Raw genomic sequence first — 12,577 nt, 5'->3', positions numbered from 1 at the left:
TGGCTTTGGTAAAAACAATGACCAAAATATGGGCCACAATGTCGCTCGGAATATTATGTTTACACGTAGCCTAATAGTGATTTTTATTGATCAATGATGTTACCGAACTGTGATTCCTTAGACTTATTCAGAGACCTAAACTGCCTTAGATTCATTCACCCCTAAGTAAGATTTTAAAACCTTGAGCAACCCAGTAAATAAGAAACTTTCAACAAGTAATAACACAATGTTCGCTTTGATTTGCAGTGACATGACCAAGAGATGTTTATAGCCAGGACTAGAAATAAATCACAACCTGTATTTCTGTATCAGTCATACAAACAGAACTATCTTACAAAGTTCAGCATTGGTGACGCCAAGTTCTCTCTAATTTATTGGTAGTCAACAGGAGTGATAAAAGGACAGCTCGGTCTTTGTCAGATTTGTTTTAGGCTATTCTCCTGATCTTTGAAGTGCAAGTTATACTTGTCAGGGCATGACGACAGGGCACCATTATATGCGGGCCAAGGTTTAGACAGCTTCTCCTGGGCCATGGAACGGGCAAAAAAAAACAGAAGGGATGCAGTGTAACCCGAGGGAGCCCTGTGACCTTGCTCTGACATATGCAGGGAGATTTATCATTGCTTTTAGAGCATTTTTTTGTCTGGTTAGGCGCAGTTCAGGCGCAAGCAGCATATTTAGCGACTTTTATGCGCCTTTTGATATAGACAGTTTTTCCCTTTTTGCCTACCCGTAGAACTTTTTCTTTTTGACCATGCAGTGGTCACGTATTTATAATTTGTGACTTTTGTCAAAAGTCGCTATTTTGTGCGCAAAGGTAATTTTTTAGGTGCAATGCTACACCACCTACCAGTAGACGTAAGAATCACTTCTACCTTCCGCAATTCAACCTTTAACCTCTTGTGGACGACAGCATCCCACTCCCCTTCTATGACACGCGCTCAGGAGCTGAGCGCAGGTCATAGCTGGGTGGTCCTGGTGGCTATCTGCCACCAGGACCCATCTCTAATGCTAGACATCACTGATCACGGTGATGCCTGGCTTTAAGCCCTTAGACACCACAATCAAATTTGATTGTAGCATCTAAAAGGCAGCTCTGTGAAAGTAAGTAAAAACACCTAACCTGCCGAATTCAGGACCAAGGAAAGTGTCTACTTCCCTCCCTCACAAGCGTCTAGAAAAAGTATATGTGGTAGAGCTTTTCCCACCACAGCAGAGCTGCACAAAATTCATCATCCTGCTGCACCTTCTTGATAAATAAGATGCACACTAGTCAAACCCACCACCCAAATAAACGTGGGAAAATAGCTCTACCATAGATATTTTTTGATAAATCCGGGCCATGGGGCTTTTCACCCACTTGAATTGCCTTGCTATTGGATATAACGGACTTGAGACTTGGAGATATTCCATGCTGACTAGGGTTCTGCTAAGGTCCAATTTCACTGACACCGCCAGGGTATAAACTCACAAACTGTATGGGGAACACTTGTAGAATGGCAGGGCTGATTTGATAAGAGATTGTCTTAAGGCTTCCCTTGGAATCACCTCACACTTCTTCCACCTCCTTTCCACACTGCAGCTCACATGGAGCAGCTGAGGTCGAACTCAGTTAAATTGAAACCAAACTGAAACTAGACTAGGAACTGAACACAGGAAGCTCCTTCCCCCTACACTATATACGGGCAATTTGGGGGTTCCCATTGGGTAAAGAGGTCACCTCGCTACACTGCACCTCCTTTCTTAAGGGTACAGTACACATACAATAACATAATACAGTGAATCACAATATCACAGTAAGCAAAGTAGTGAGTTCAACATAAGTGCAACAGGCATACCTGAGGTGATCCACAGCCCACAGGACAGCCTTTGGTGCTGGGGCACCACAGATGCCCATAAAAGTTTCATGCTCTCTATCCATTTTTGGGGCATTCCCAGGCAGTTTGAAATGGTTCCTGGGTGTTTTGGGGGCAGGACTTTAATGTTCTGATTTTGGCATTTTAAATGTACTGTATGGGACTGCATCCAGAAATCTCTGGTGTTATTTACCAAGTCCAAAACCGGTAACAGTATTGAAGCATTGCTTCTGCTCTAGGGTGATGCAGTACAGTCTCAATAATTACAACATTATAACTAGAAATGGTCGAAACGAAGCTGACGAAGTCAAATTCATTCTGAATTCCATGAAAAATTCAATTCTGAACAAATCCGAATTTCAACGGTAACGAATTGGGGTGTATTACTGTAAAAAAATCTCTTTAATCTCTTCAATAGTGGCGCCATATGGTCTCCCGACCCTGCTGCCACATTCAGACTCTGTCATTGTGCCACTCTGCAGCAGTGATTCTAATAGCGATGCCTGTAATCTGCATGTCATACTGAATAACAGTATTATTTCACTACCCCAGCACACTCCCTATGCGTGTTACAGCAAGGCAAAGTGTTCTACACCTCTACTGAGGCTCTTTGTAGCCTGAAAATAGCCATTTTTAATAACAATTCACCCAGAATATATTCGGATGAAAATTTTTCCAGCGAAACAAATTTTTTGAAAAACTCTAAATATTACAATGAAAGAGAATGTGTCATCAGAAAATGACCTACAGTTTTAATGTTAAACAATCATTTTTACTCCTGAAATCTTGCAATGTTTCTATTTTGGCCACTAAGCCTAATAATAAGATGACACTTCCTTTTCTGTACGTCTCCTCATCACAGACAGTATTACAGTTAAAGGTGATACCAGCAGGAGCAGACATCACGGTTCAGCTGCACAGGGGCCGAGCATGTCAGGGGGTCCGCCGCCACCGCTGCTCACTGTTCTAAAGCGGCCGCAGAGCATAATAGCACAGCTGGCACTTTAGGCAGTGAGTCTGCAGCCAGCTGACCCAGGTCTGACGCGCAGGAGGACGTCAGTGACGTCACTCATCAGGCCGCCACCAGAGAGGAGAAGCAATGCACAGGCCAGGTAAGTGTGTCTATGTGTGTGTGTCTGTGTGTTGGGGGGCTATGCTACCTAATGTGGGGAAACGATGTTATCTAATGTGGGGAATCTATGCTACCTAATGTGGAGAATCTATGTTACCTAATGTGGCAAGCTATGCTTCTAATGTGGGGAAACTATGCTACCTAATGTGGGGAACTATGCTATTTAATGTGGGGAATCTATGCTACCTAATGTGGGGAATCTATGCTACCTAATGTGGGGAATCTATGCTACCTAATGTGGGGAAACTATGCTACCTAATGTGGGGAATCTATGCTACCTAATGTGGGGAATCTATGCTACCTAATGTGGGGAATCTATGCTACCTAATGTGGGGAATTAATGCTACCTAATATGGGGAAACTGCTACCTAATGTGAGGAAACTATGCTGCCTAATCTGGGGAAACTGCTACCTAATGTGGGGGAACTGCTGCCTACCTAATGCTGCAGATTAATGTAAGTTGCAGTGCAACTTTATGGCACAGTACTTTTTTTGCGGGGGGCAGGCACATTCTTTGCAAAGGGGCCCTCTGCTGTCTGTGTCTGCCCCTGGATACCAGTATAGAGATAGGACCAGATCAGATCATTCACGGTTGGTGATGATCAACGCTATCCTCTTCCTCCTTCTGCTCCTCCTTCCTGCACAATGACCTCTGTACAGGTCATAGAGCATGACTAGAAAACTCTCATATAAATCATTATGATCACCTCCAGACTGTTGTTCCTATGCCAATGGGGCCTGCCATATAGAATATCGCCTCTAAATGCTATGCAGAAGCTCAGGCAAGATGGCTGACTCCATAATAATGTACTTAAAATGAAATAAAAAAAAAAGTAAACTAAGAATAAAGAAACAGATTGTAAAAAAAAGAATATGTTACAGTACATGGCTCTAACCAGTTACAAACACAAATCCATGTGACATATTAAAACTTCAATATTTATTAGACAAGGTTCTCATGCTGCAGCTGTCCCACATGGATGATGCCATACTCAGGGGCATAACTATAGGGGGTGCAGCGGTAGCAGTTACACCGGGGCCCTGGTGGCTAAGGGGGCCCGAAGGCACATCTGCCCCCGAGAGATCAGTATTATAGATGGCACATGGGGCCTTGTTGCAGATTTTGCATTGGGGCCCAGAAGCTATAAGTTACGCCTATGGCAACACTCAAGTGGGTAGTGGACAGTAAGGGCCCATTCACACTGCAGAATATCCGTCCAGAGAAATTCTGGGAAAACATTCAGTGTGTAGCAAGTGCTGCCGTAATGAATCAGTACTCTAGCAGCGTAGACTAGTAACAATGGCAATGCAGTTCAGAACAGTATTCCACCAAAAGAATAAAATGTTCAATCTTATGGTGGAGTTAAAATATAAATTAAGTGTTAGGAATTATATACTGGTATTATTTGGATACTGAATGGCAACTTTATTTGTAAAATGTATGGAAGTGTCTTATGGTATTGTTTGGCAGTATTGGGTATGGGTATAACCCAGGGCTAAAGTCCTGCAGGAACTCATGGGAACGGAGTTCCTGTACTTTTTCCACAGCAGCAACGCAGTTCCCATTAGCAGGAGTCCTGCAGGACCAGCCCTTAAAGGGGTACTCTGCCCCTAGACATCTTATCCCCTATCCAAAGAATAGGGGATAAGATGTTTGATCCCGGGGGTCCCGCTGCTGGGGCCCCCAGCGATCTCGGTTGCGGCACCCCAGATATCGGGTGCACGGAGCGAACTTCGCTCCGTTCCGGATGACTGGTGATGCAGGGCAGAGGCTTGTGACGTCACAGTAATGTCCCCTCAATGCAAGTCTATGGGAGGGGGTGTGACGGCCTTCACGCCCCCTCCCATAGACTTGTATTGAGGGGCCGTGACCATGACGTCACGAGCCTCCGGCGCTGCACCCAACACTCTAAATGAACGCCAGGAGCAGCAGGGAGAACATGGGGGTCCCCAGAGGCGGGACCCCCGTGATCAGACATCTGATCCCCAATCTTTTGGATAGGGTATAAGATGTCTAGTACCCATTTAAATGGAAACCTTGGGTGAGTTCCCACACTTTTTCCCCCAGGACTTGACCCCTGGTATAACCATTCGGGCAAAATGTGTTGAAGGGTAGAATGAAAGTAAAAATACTGTAAATACTGGGCAGGGAGATGGAGGGGAAGGGTAAATGAGAAACTACACCCTGTACACACCGGTGTGGTATAAGCAAGTGGCAGATAAGCATGACCTATTGCACTAGGCCAGTGTTTCCCAACCAAGGTGCCTCCAGCTGTTTCAAAACTAAAACTCCCAGCATGGCCGGACAGCCTTCGGCTGTCCTGCCATGTTGGGAGTTGTAGTTTTGCAACAGCTGGAGGCACCCTGGTTGGGAAACACTGGCCTAGTGCAATAGGTAGCAAGCTGGTACCTTGAAAAGAAATACTTTTGCTCGTGTCTGAATAAAATTGTACATTTAACATCTTTAAAAATATCTCCCCAGCTTTCTATATATTTCAGAGCTGTCTGTCATTCTGGAGTTTATGATTCACACGCAGCTACATATAGATCGCTTGCATAATAGCCAAGCAATATCCAACTTGACAGTGAACGCACTAGTCTGTGAGAATGTTCAAGCTGTTTACTGAGGCTGTAAATATCACAGTTATTAAAGAGACAATGACACCTAGTGGATGATAGGTCTAATTGCGCATCACGGTTATTGCTTTGCAAAGGGTAATAATTCCTAAAGGCATTGTTAGCATGGGCCACTGAGAATACACGACATAAGCGTCAATGTTTCCAAGCAGAGCATATTGATGTATGTGTGCATCAGGCACATAACATTATCACCTTTAGAAATTGTTCCACTTAATTTCTTTGCCAGTTTAACTATTGGCTCCAATACTCAGAGCGGATTCCTTAATGCACATGAGATTAACGCTATACTGAAGCTATCAAGTACATAATATATCTTCATATTTCAGCTATTTTAATATATTTATTTAAGGATATGCAATTGGTATGTGTTTATAAACATCTATCTATCATATTGACCCAGATGTATCGATATGCTTGAAAACGAAATTGTCTGGTTTTGCCCATAGCCACCAATCATGGCTCCGCTTTTGTAATGCTGCTGGCTGGCAACCACCAGCTTTTTATGTGTCCTTGTCCTTTCCAGCATCTGGCCACATCCTCTGTGCCATGTATAAGCTGTACTGGTGTTGCTGCTCTGGAGTGCCCACGCGCGAGCACTGGCTGAATCTTATAAAGCCAAGGTGCTCCTCCAATCTCAGCCGGGAACTCCCTATATAAGTCTGCCACCTGTCCCATGAAAATGAGCAAAAAACTAATACTCACTTGCCCTGTTCCCCTGCCGTGTCTTTTGCAATGATGCCCAGTCCTGGCCAAGCAACACTTCCTGCTTTTAATTCAGCTTGCTCAGCTAATCATTGGGTGAGTATGATTGACCACCAAGCAGATTTACAACATATTGCCACAGTTTAGCATGCACGGACATGCTTGTGCCTATGCCGTTATGAATAGGATGGTGCAGGCACATGATCTGTAAATGGGGCTCTGAGCTGTAATCTAAGCTCTGTATGTCAGCACTGCCGGGCAGAGAGGCAGGGGCGTAGCTATAGAGGTTACAGAGGTAGCAGTTGCACCGGGGCCCTGGTGCCTAAGGGGGTCCCAAAGCACATCTGCTCCATAAGAGACCAGTATTATATTTGGCATATAGGGGCCCTGTTTTAGATTTTGTATCAGGGCCCAGAAGTTACAAGCTATGCCTCTGCAGAGAGGGGAGGGGGAGCCAATGCGAGGGCATGTAAGCAGCTTGGCCCCACCTTCCTGACACAGAGCTTTTTATAATCATTGCTTCATCTGCAAGTGCGGCAGTGTTATGTATTATACTCTCATAATGTCCTCTATATGTGGTAACATCAGCTGACAGATTTTCTTTAAATAAACTAACATCACCAGATTGTCAGTATGGTTTTCGGCATTATGACATAACCTAAACTTTGTAAACTGAAAAAATATTACAGAAGTATCCAAGACCTTTATTTGCATCATGTTATGTCACAGATTTGCTGCCCTTTTACAAAATAACCACAAAATTGCCATGGCTTATTGTAATGGCCTTCTTGGCCTGGGGCCCAACCTATGGTTGCCAGGAACTATTCAATATGGTGCTACAAATAGATGCTGAAAAGGACTGGAACTATATTAAATAAAGTTAAACTTAACTAATGGAGACTGTTGCCTATTGACAAATGCTGCAAGAAATGATGTTGAAGCCCCAGCATTAAAGGATAGGGGATAAGATGTCTGATCAGGGGGGGTCCCACCGCTGGGGACCCCCCGCAATCTCTCATGCAGCACCCACCTGTCTCAGCTGCACGTAGTGCTAGAGGCTCTGTGTCTGAAGCTTCACGACCACAGGGCCGAAGTATCATGATGCCAGGACTCCGCTCCTTGTGACGTCATGCTCCGCCCAGTAAATGTAAGCCTATGGGAGGGGTGTGTCTGCCGTCACGCCCCTTCCCATAGACTTGCATTGAGGGGGTGGGGTATGTTGTCATGATACTCCAGGCCCGTGGTCCTGAGGCTTCAGACACAGAGCCTCCAGCACTGCATGCAGCTGAAACAGGTGGGTGCTGCATGAGAGATTGCGGGGGTCCCCAGCGACGGGACTCCTGCAATCAGACATCTTATACCCTATCTTTTGCATAAGGGATAAGATGTCTTAGGGCTGGAGTACGCCTTTAAGATGACTTGGTGGTGCACCCGCCTAATGTGAGTTCCTCATCTGACTTATTTGTTTGTTCTCATAATCTTTAATTATCTCAAGCTGTGTGAGAAGGGATGCGGCGATAGTTTGGGAATGATATGGAAACGTGCGAGCCTGCAGATGGGTAAGATGTTTGCATTATTTAATAATATAGTAGAGAAATATTATTTCAAAACTCTGAAGTATGTGATAGCTAAGTGGCCCCCTCATTGGCTGGAAGCCCAGTTTTACAAAGTATAAGTTATTTATGATACATGAAGTACTTGGTTGCCCTGGATACAGTAGTTCATCCACACTTTAGATTGATGTACCTGCTACTTGGTGAAAAAACATTAACCACTTAAGGACACAAGGCGTACAGTTATGCCCTGGCTCCCTGGTACTTAACGACCCAGGGCGTACCTGTACACCCGTGTGAATTACGATCCTTGCCGCTCGCCAGGCAGGGACCAGACCAGGTTGCCTGCTGAAATCATTTAGCAGGCCCTCTGTGCAAACCCCTGGGAGGGTCCTGAGATCCCCCCATGTTGGCTATCACTGCAAATTGCCAGTCAATTCAGACTGGCGATTTTTAGCAATTCTGGGTCATTTCACCGCATTCACCCTTACCCAGCAGGAGTGAGGTGGACAGAGCAGAAGGAGCAGTGGCAGAAGCGGCGGCGGTCCCGCCGATGCAGGCGGCAGGATACAGCTGGAGGTGAGGCCTGTTCATCTCCTGCTCTTGCTTAACAACTCTCAGCATGCACAGCCAAAGGACATGCTGGGAGTTGTAGTTTTGCAACAGCTGAAGTTCCAATTACAACTCCCAGCATGCCCTTTCGTAGTCTGTGCATGCTGGGGGTTGTAGTTATGCAACAGCTGCAAGAACATTTTTTCTATAAAAAGATGTGCACTCAGCTGTTGCAGAACTACAACTCCCAGCATGCACGGACAGTCTAAGGGCATGCTGTGAGTTGAAGCAGTGTGTCTCCAGCTGTTGCAAAACTGCAACTCTCTTCAGCTGTCAATGCATTCTGAGAGTTGCAGTCTTGCAACAGCTGAAGGCACACTGGTTGTCCAACAGAGTTTGTGTCCTAACTCAGAGTTTTGCAACCAGTGTGCCTCCAGCTGTTGCAAAAATACAACTCCCAGCATGCACTGAGAGACTGTACATGCTGAAAGTTCTAGTTTTGCAACAGTTGGAGGCACACTGGTTGCGAACCACTGAGTTAAGTAACAAACTCTCTGTGTTTCGCAACCAATGTGCCTCCAGCTGCTGCATAACTACAACTTCCAGTATGTATGGTCTGTCAGTGCATGCTGGGAGTTGTAGTTTTGCAACAGCTGTAGGTTTGCCCCCCCCATGTGAATTTTTATTGGGGGAGGACTGTGTGGGGGTATGTGTATATGTAGTGTTTTACTTTTTATTTTGTGTAGGCTTAGTTTAGAATTTTTTAAGGAGTATTCCAGGCCAAAACCTTTTTTTTATATATCAACTGGCTCCGTAAAGTTAAACATATTTGTAAATTACTTCTATTAAAAAATCTTAATCCTTCCAATAGTTATTAGCTTCTGAAGTTGAGTTGCTGTTTTCTGTCTAACTGCTCTCTGATGACTCACGTCCCGGGAGCTGTGCAGTTCCTATGGGGATATTCTCCCATCATGCACAGCTCCCGGGACGTGACATCATCATTGAGCAGTTAGACAGAAAACTTCAGAAGCTGATAACTATTGGAAGGATTAAGATTTTTTAATAGAAGTAATTTACAAATCTGTTTAACTTTCCGGAGCCAGTTGATATATATAAAAAAAGATTTTGCCTGGAATACCCCTTTAAGGTACCTTCACACGGGTGGGGGTTTACAGCGAGTTTTCTGCTGCAAGTTTGAGATGCGGCAAATTTTCTACCACAGCTCAAAACTCCCAGCGAGAAACTCACTGTAAACTCCCGCCCGTGTGGATGTACCTTAAAAATACTACACTAAGCCTACACAAAATAAAAAGTAAAACACTACATATACACATACCCCTACACAGTCCTCCCCCAATAAAAATAAAAAGTGTCTTGTACAGCACTGTTTCCAAAATGGAGCCTCCAGCCATTGAAAAACAACTCCCAGTATTGCCGGACAGCCACTAACTGTCAAGGCATGCTGGGAGTTTTGCAACAGCTGGAGACACCCTGTTTGGGAAACACTGTTGTATTTCAAGGCAACAGTTTAGTGCCACATATGGGGTATTACCGTACACGGGAGAAATTGTGTTACAAATTTTGGGGGGCTTTTTCTCCTTTTACCCTTTATAAAAAGGTAAATTTGGGGTCTATTTGGGGTGCATGTTAGTGTAAAAAAAAACATCCTAGTGTTGCCCTATACTTTTAATTTTCACAAGTGGTAAAAGGAAAAATAAGACCGCCCGCAATTTCTGAGTACGGAAATACCTCATATGTGGACGCAAAGTGCTCTGCAGGCGCACAACATGGCTCAGAAGTGAGAGTGCACATTGTACATTTGAGGTCTAAATTGGTGATTTGCACAGGGGTGGCTGATTTTACAGCGGTTCTGACATAAACGCAAAACAATAAATATCCACATGTGACCCCATTTTGGAGATGTAACAATGGGTATAGAGTGCCTTAGCACCCCACAGGTGTTTGATGAATTTTAGTTAACTCCTTAAGGACCGAGCCCTTTTTCACCTTAAGGACCAGAGCATTTTTTGCAATTCTGACCACTGTCACTTTAAACATTAATAACTCTGGAATGCTTTTAGTTATCATTCTGATTCCGAGATTGTTTTTTCGTGACATATTCTACTTTAACATAGCGGTAAAATTTTGTGGTATCTTGCATCCTTTCTTGGTGAAAAATCCCCAAATTTGATGAAAAAAATGAAAATTTTGCATTTTTCTAACTTTGAAGCTCTCTGCTTGTAAGGAAAATGGATATTCAAAATAATTTTTTTGGGATTCACATATACAATATGTCTACTTTATGTTTGCATCATAAAATTTATGAGTTTTTACTTTTGAAAGACACCAGAGGGCTTCAAAGTTCAGCAGCAACTTTACAATTTTTCACAAAATTTTCAAACTCGCTATTTTTCATGGACCAGTTCAGGTTTGAAGTGGATTTGAAGGGTCTTCATATTAGAAATACCCCATAAAAGACCCCATTATAAAAACTACACCCCCCAAAGTATTCAAAATGATATTCAGTAAGTGTATTAACCCTTTAGGTGTTTCACAGGAATAGCAGCAAAGTGAAGGAGAAAATTCAAAATCTTCATTTTTTACATTCGCATGTTCTTGTAGACCCAATTTTTGCATTTTTGCAAGGGATAAAAAGGAGAAAATTTTTACTTATATTTGAAACCCAATTTCTCTCGAGTAAGCACATACCTCATATGTCTATGTTAATTGTTCAGTGGGCGCAGTAGAGGGCTCAGAAGGGAAGGAGCGACAAATGGTTTTTGGGGGGCATGTCACCTTTTGGAAGCCCCTATGGTGCCAGGACAGCAAAAAAAAAACATGGCATACCATTTTGGAAACTAGACCCCTCAGGGAACGTAACAAGGGGTAATGTGAACCTTAATACCCTACAGGTGTTTCACGACTTTTGCATATGTAAGAAAAAAATTTTTTTTTTTACCTAATATGCTTGGTTTCCCAAAATTTTTACATTTTTAAAAAGGGTAATAGCAGAAAATACCCCCCAAAATTTGAAGCCCAATTTCTCCCGATTCAGAAAACACCCCATATGGGGATGAAAAGTGCTCTGCTGGCGCACTACAGGTCTCAGAAGAGAAGGAGTCACATTTGGCTTTTTGAAAGCAAATTTTGCTCTGGGGGCATGCCGCATTTAGGAAGCCCCTATGGTGCCAGAACAGCAAAAAAAAACACATGGCATACCATTTTGGAAACTAGACCCCTCGGGGAACGTAACAAGGGGTAATGTGAACCTTAATACCCTACAGGTGTTTCACGACTTTTGCATATGTGAAAAACATTTTTTTTTTTTACCTAAAATGCTTGGTTTCCCAAAATTTTAACATTTTTAAAAAGGGTAATAGCAGAAAACACCCCCCAAAATTTGAAGCCCAATTTCTCCCGATTCAGAAAACACCCCATATGGGGGTGAAAAGTGCTCTGCTGGCGCACTACAGGTCTCAGAAGAGAAGGAGTCACATTTGGCTTTTTGAAAGCAAATTTTGCTCTGGGGGCATGCCGCATTTCGGAAGCCCCTATGGTGCCAGGACAGCAAAAAAAAAACACATGGCATACCATTTTGGAAACTAGACCCCTCGGGGAACGTAACAAGGGGTTAAGTGAACCTTTATACCCCACAGGTGTTTCATGACTTTTGTATATGTAAAAAATTTTTATTTACGGCGATACCCCATATGTGACCCTAAACTGTTGCCTTGAAATACGACAGGGCTCCAAAGTGAGAGCGCCATGTGCATTTGAGGCCTAAATTAGGGACTTGCATAGGGGTGGACATAGGGGTATTCTACGCCAGTGATTCCCAAACAGGGTGCCTCCAGCTGTTATAAAACTCCCAGCATGCCTGGACAGTCAACGGCTATCTGGCAATACTGGGAGTAGTTGTTTTGCAACAGCTGGAGGCTCCGTTCTGGAAACAGTGGCGTACCAGACGTTTTTCATTTTTATTGGGGAGGGGGGCTGTGTAGGGGAATGTGTATATGTAGTGTTTTTTACTTTTTATTTTGTGTTAGTGTAGTGTTTTTAGGGTACAGTCGCACGGGCGGGGGTTCACAGTAGTTTCTCGCTGGCAGCTTGAGCTGCAGCAGAAAATTTGCCGCAGCTCAAAC

At 43.8% G+C, this 12,577-nt stretch overlaps 1 protein-coding gene across 1 annotated transcript in view; it reads left to right on the top strand.

Moving 5' to 3' along the window:
* The window catches only part of LOC130291611 (homeobox protein ARX-like), an 89,629-nt gene that overhangs the window by 4,338 nt on the left and 72,714 nt on the right, over positions 1-12,577 (top strand). Inside the window, exon 2 of the mRNA XM_056540574.1 lies at positions 2,719-2,968. The gene's annotated coding sequence lies outside the window, so the exon portion shown is untranslated. The remainder of the gene's footprint in view (positions 1-2,718; positions 2,969-12,577) is intronic.

This window comes from Hyla sarda, chromosome 9, assembly GCF_029499605.1.
Source record: "Hyla sarda isolate aHylSar1 chromosome 9, aHylSar1.hap1, whole genome shotgun sequence".
Taxonomy (NCBI): domain Eukaryota; kingdom Metazoa; phylum Chordata; class Amphibia; order Anura; family Hylidae; genus Hyla; species Hyla sarda.
The sequence above is the reverse complement of the archived record's forward strand: the minus strand, read 5'-3'. Positions and strand labels throughout refer to the sequence as shown.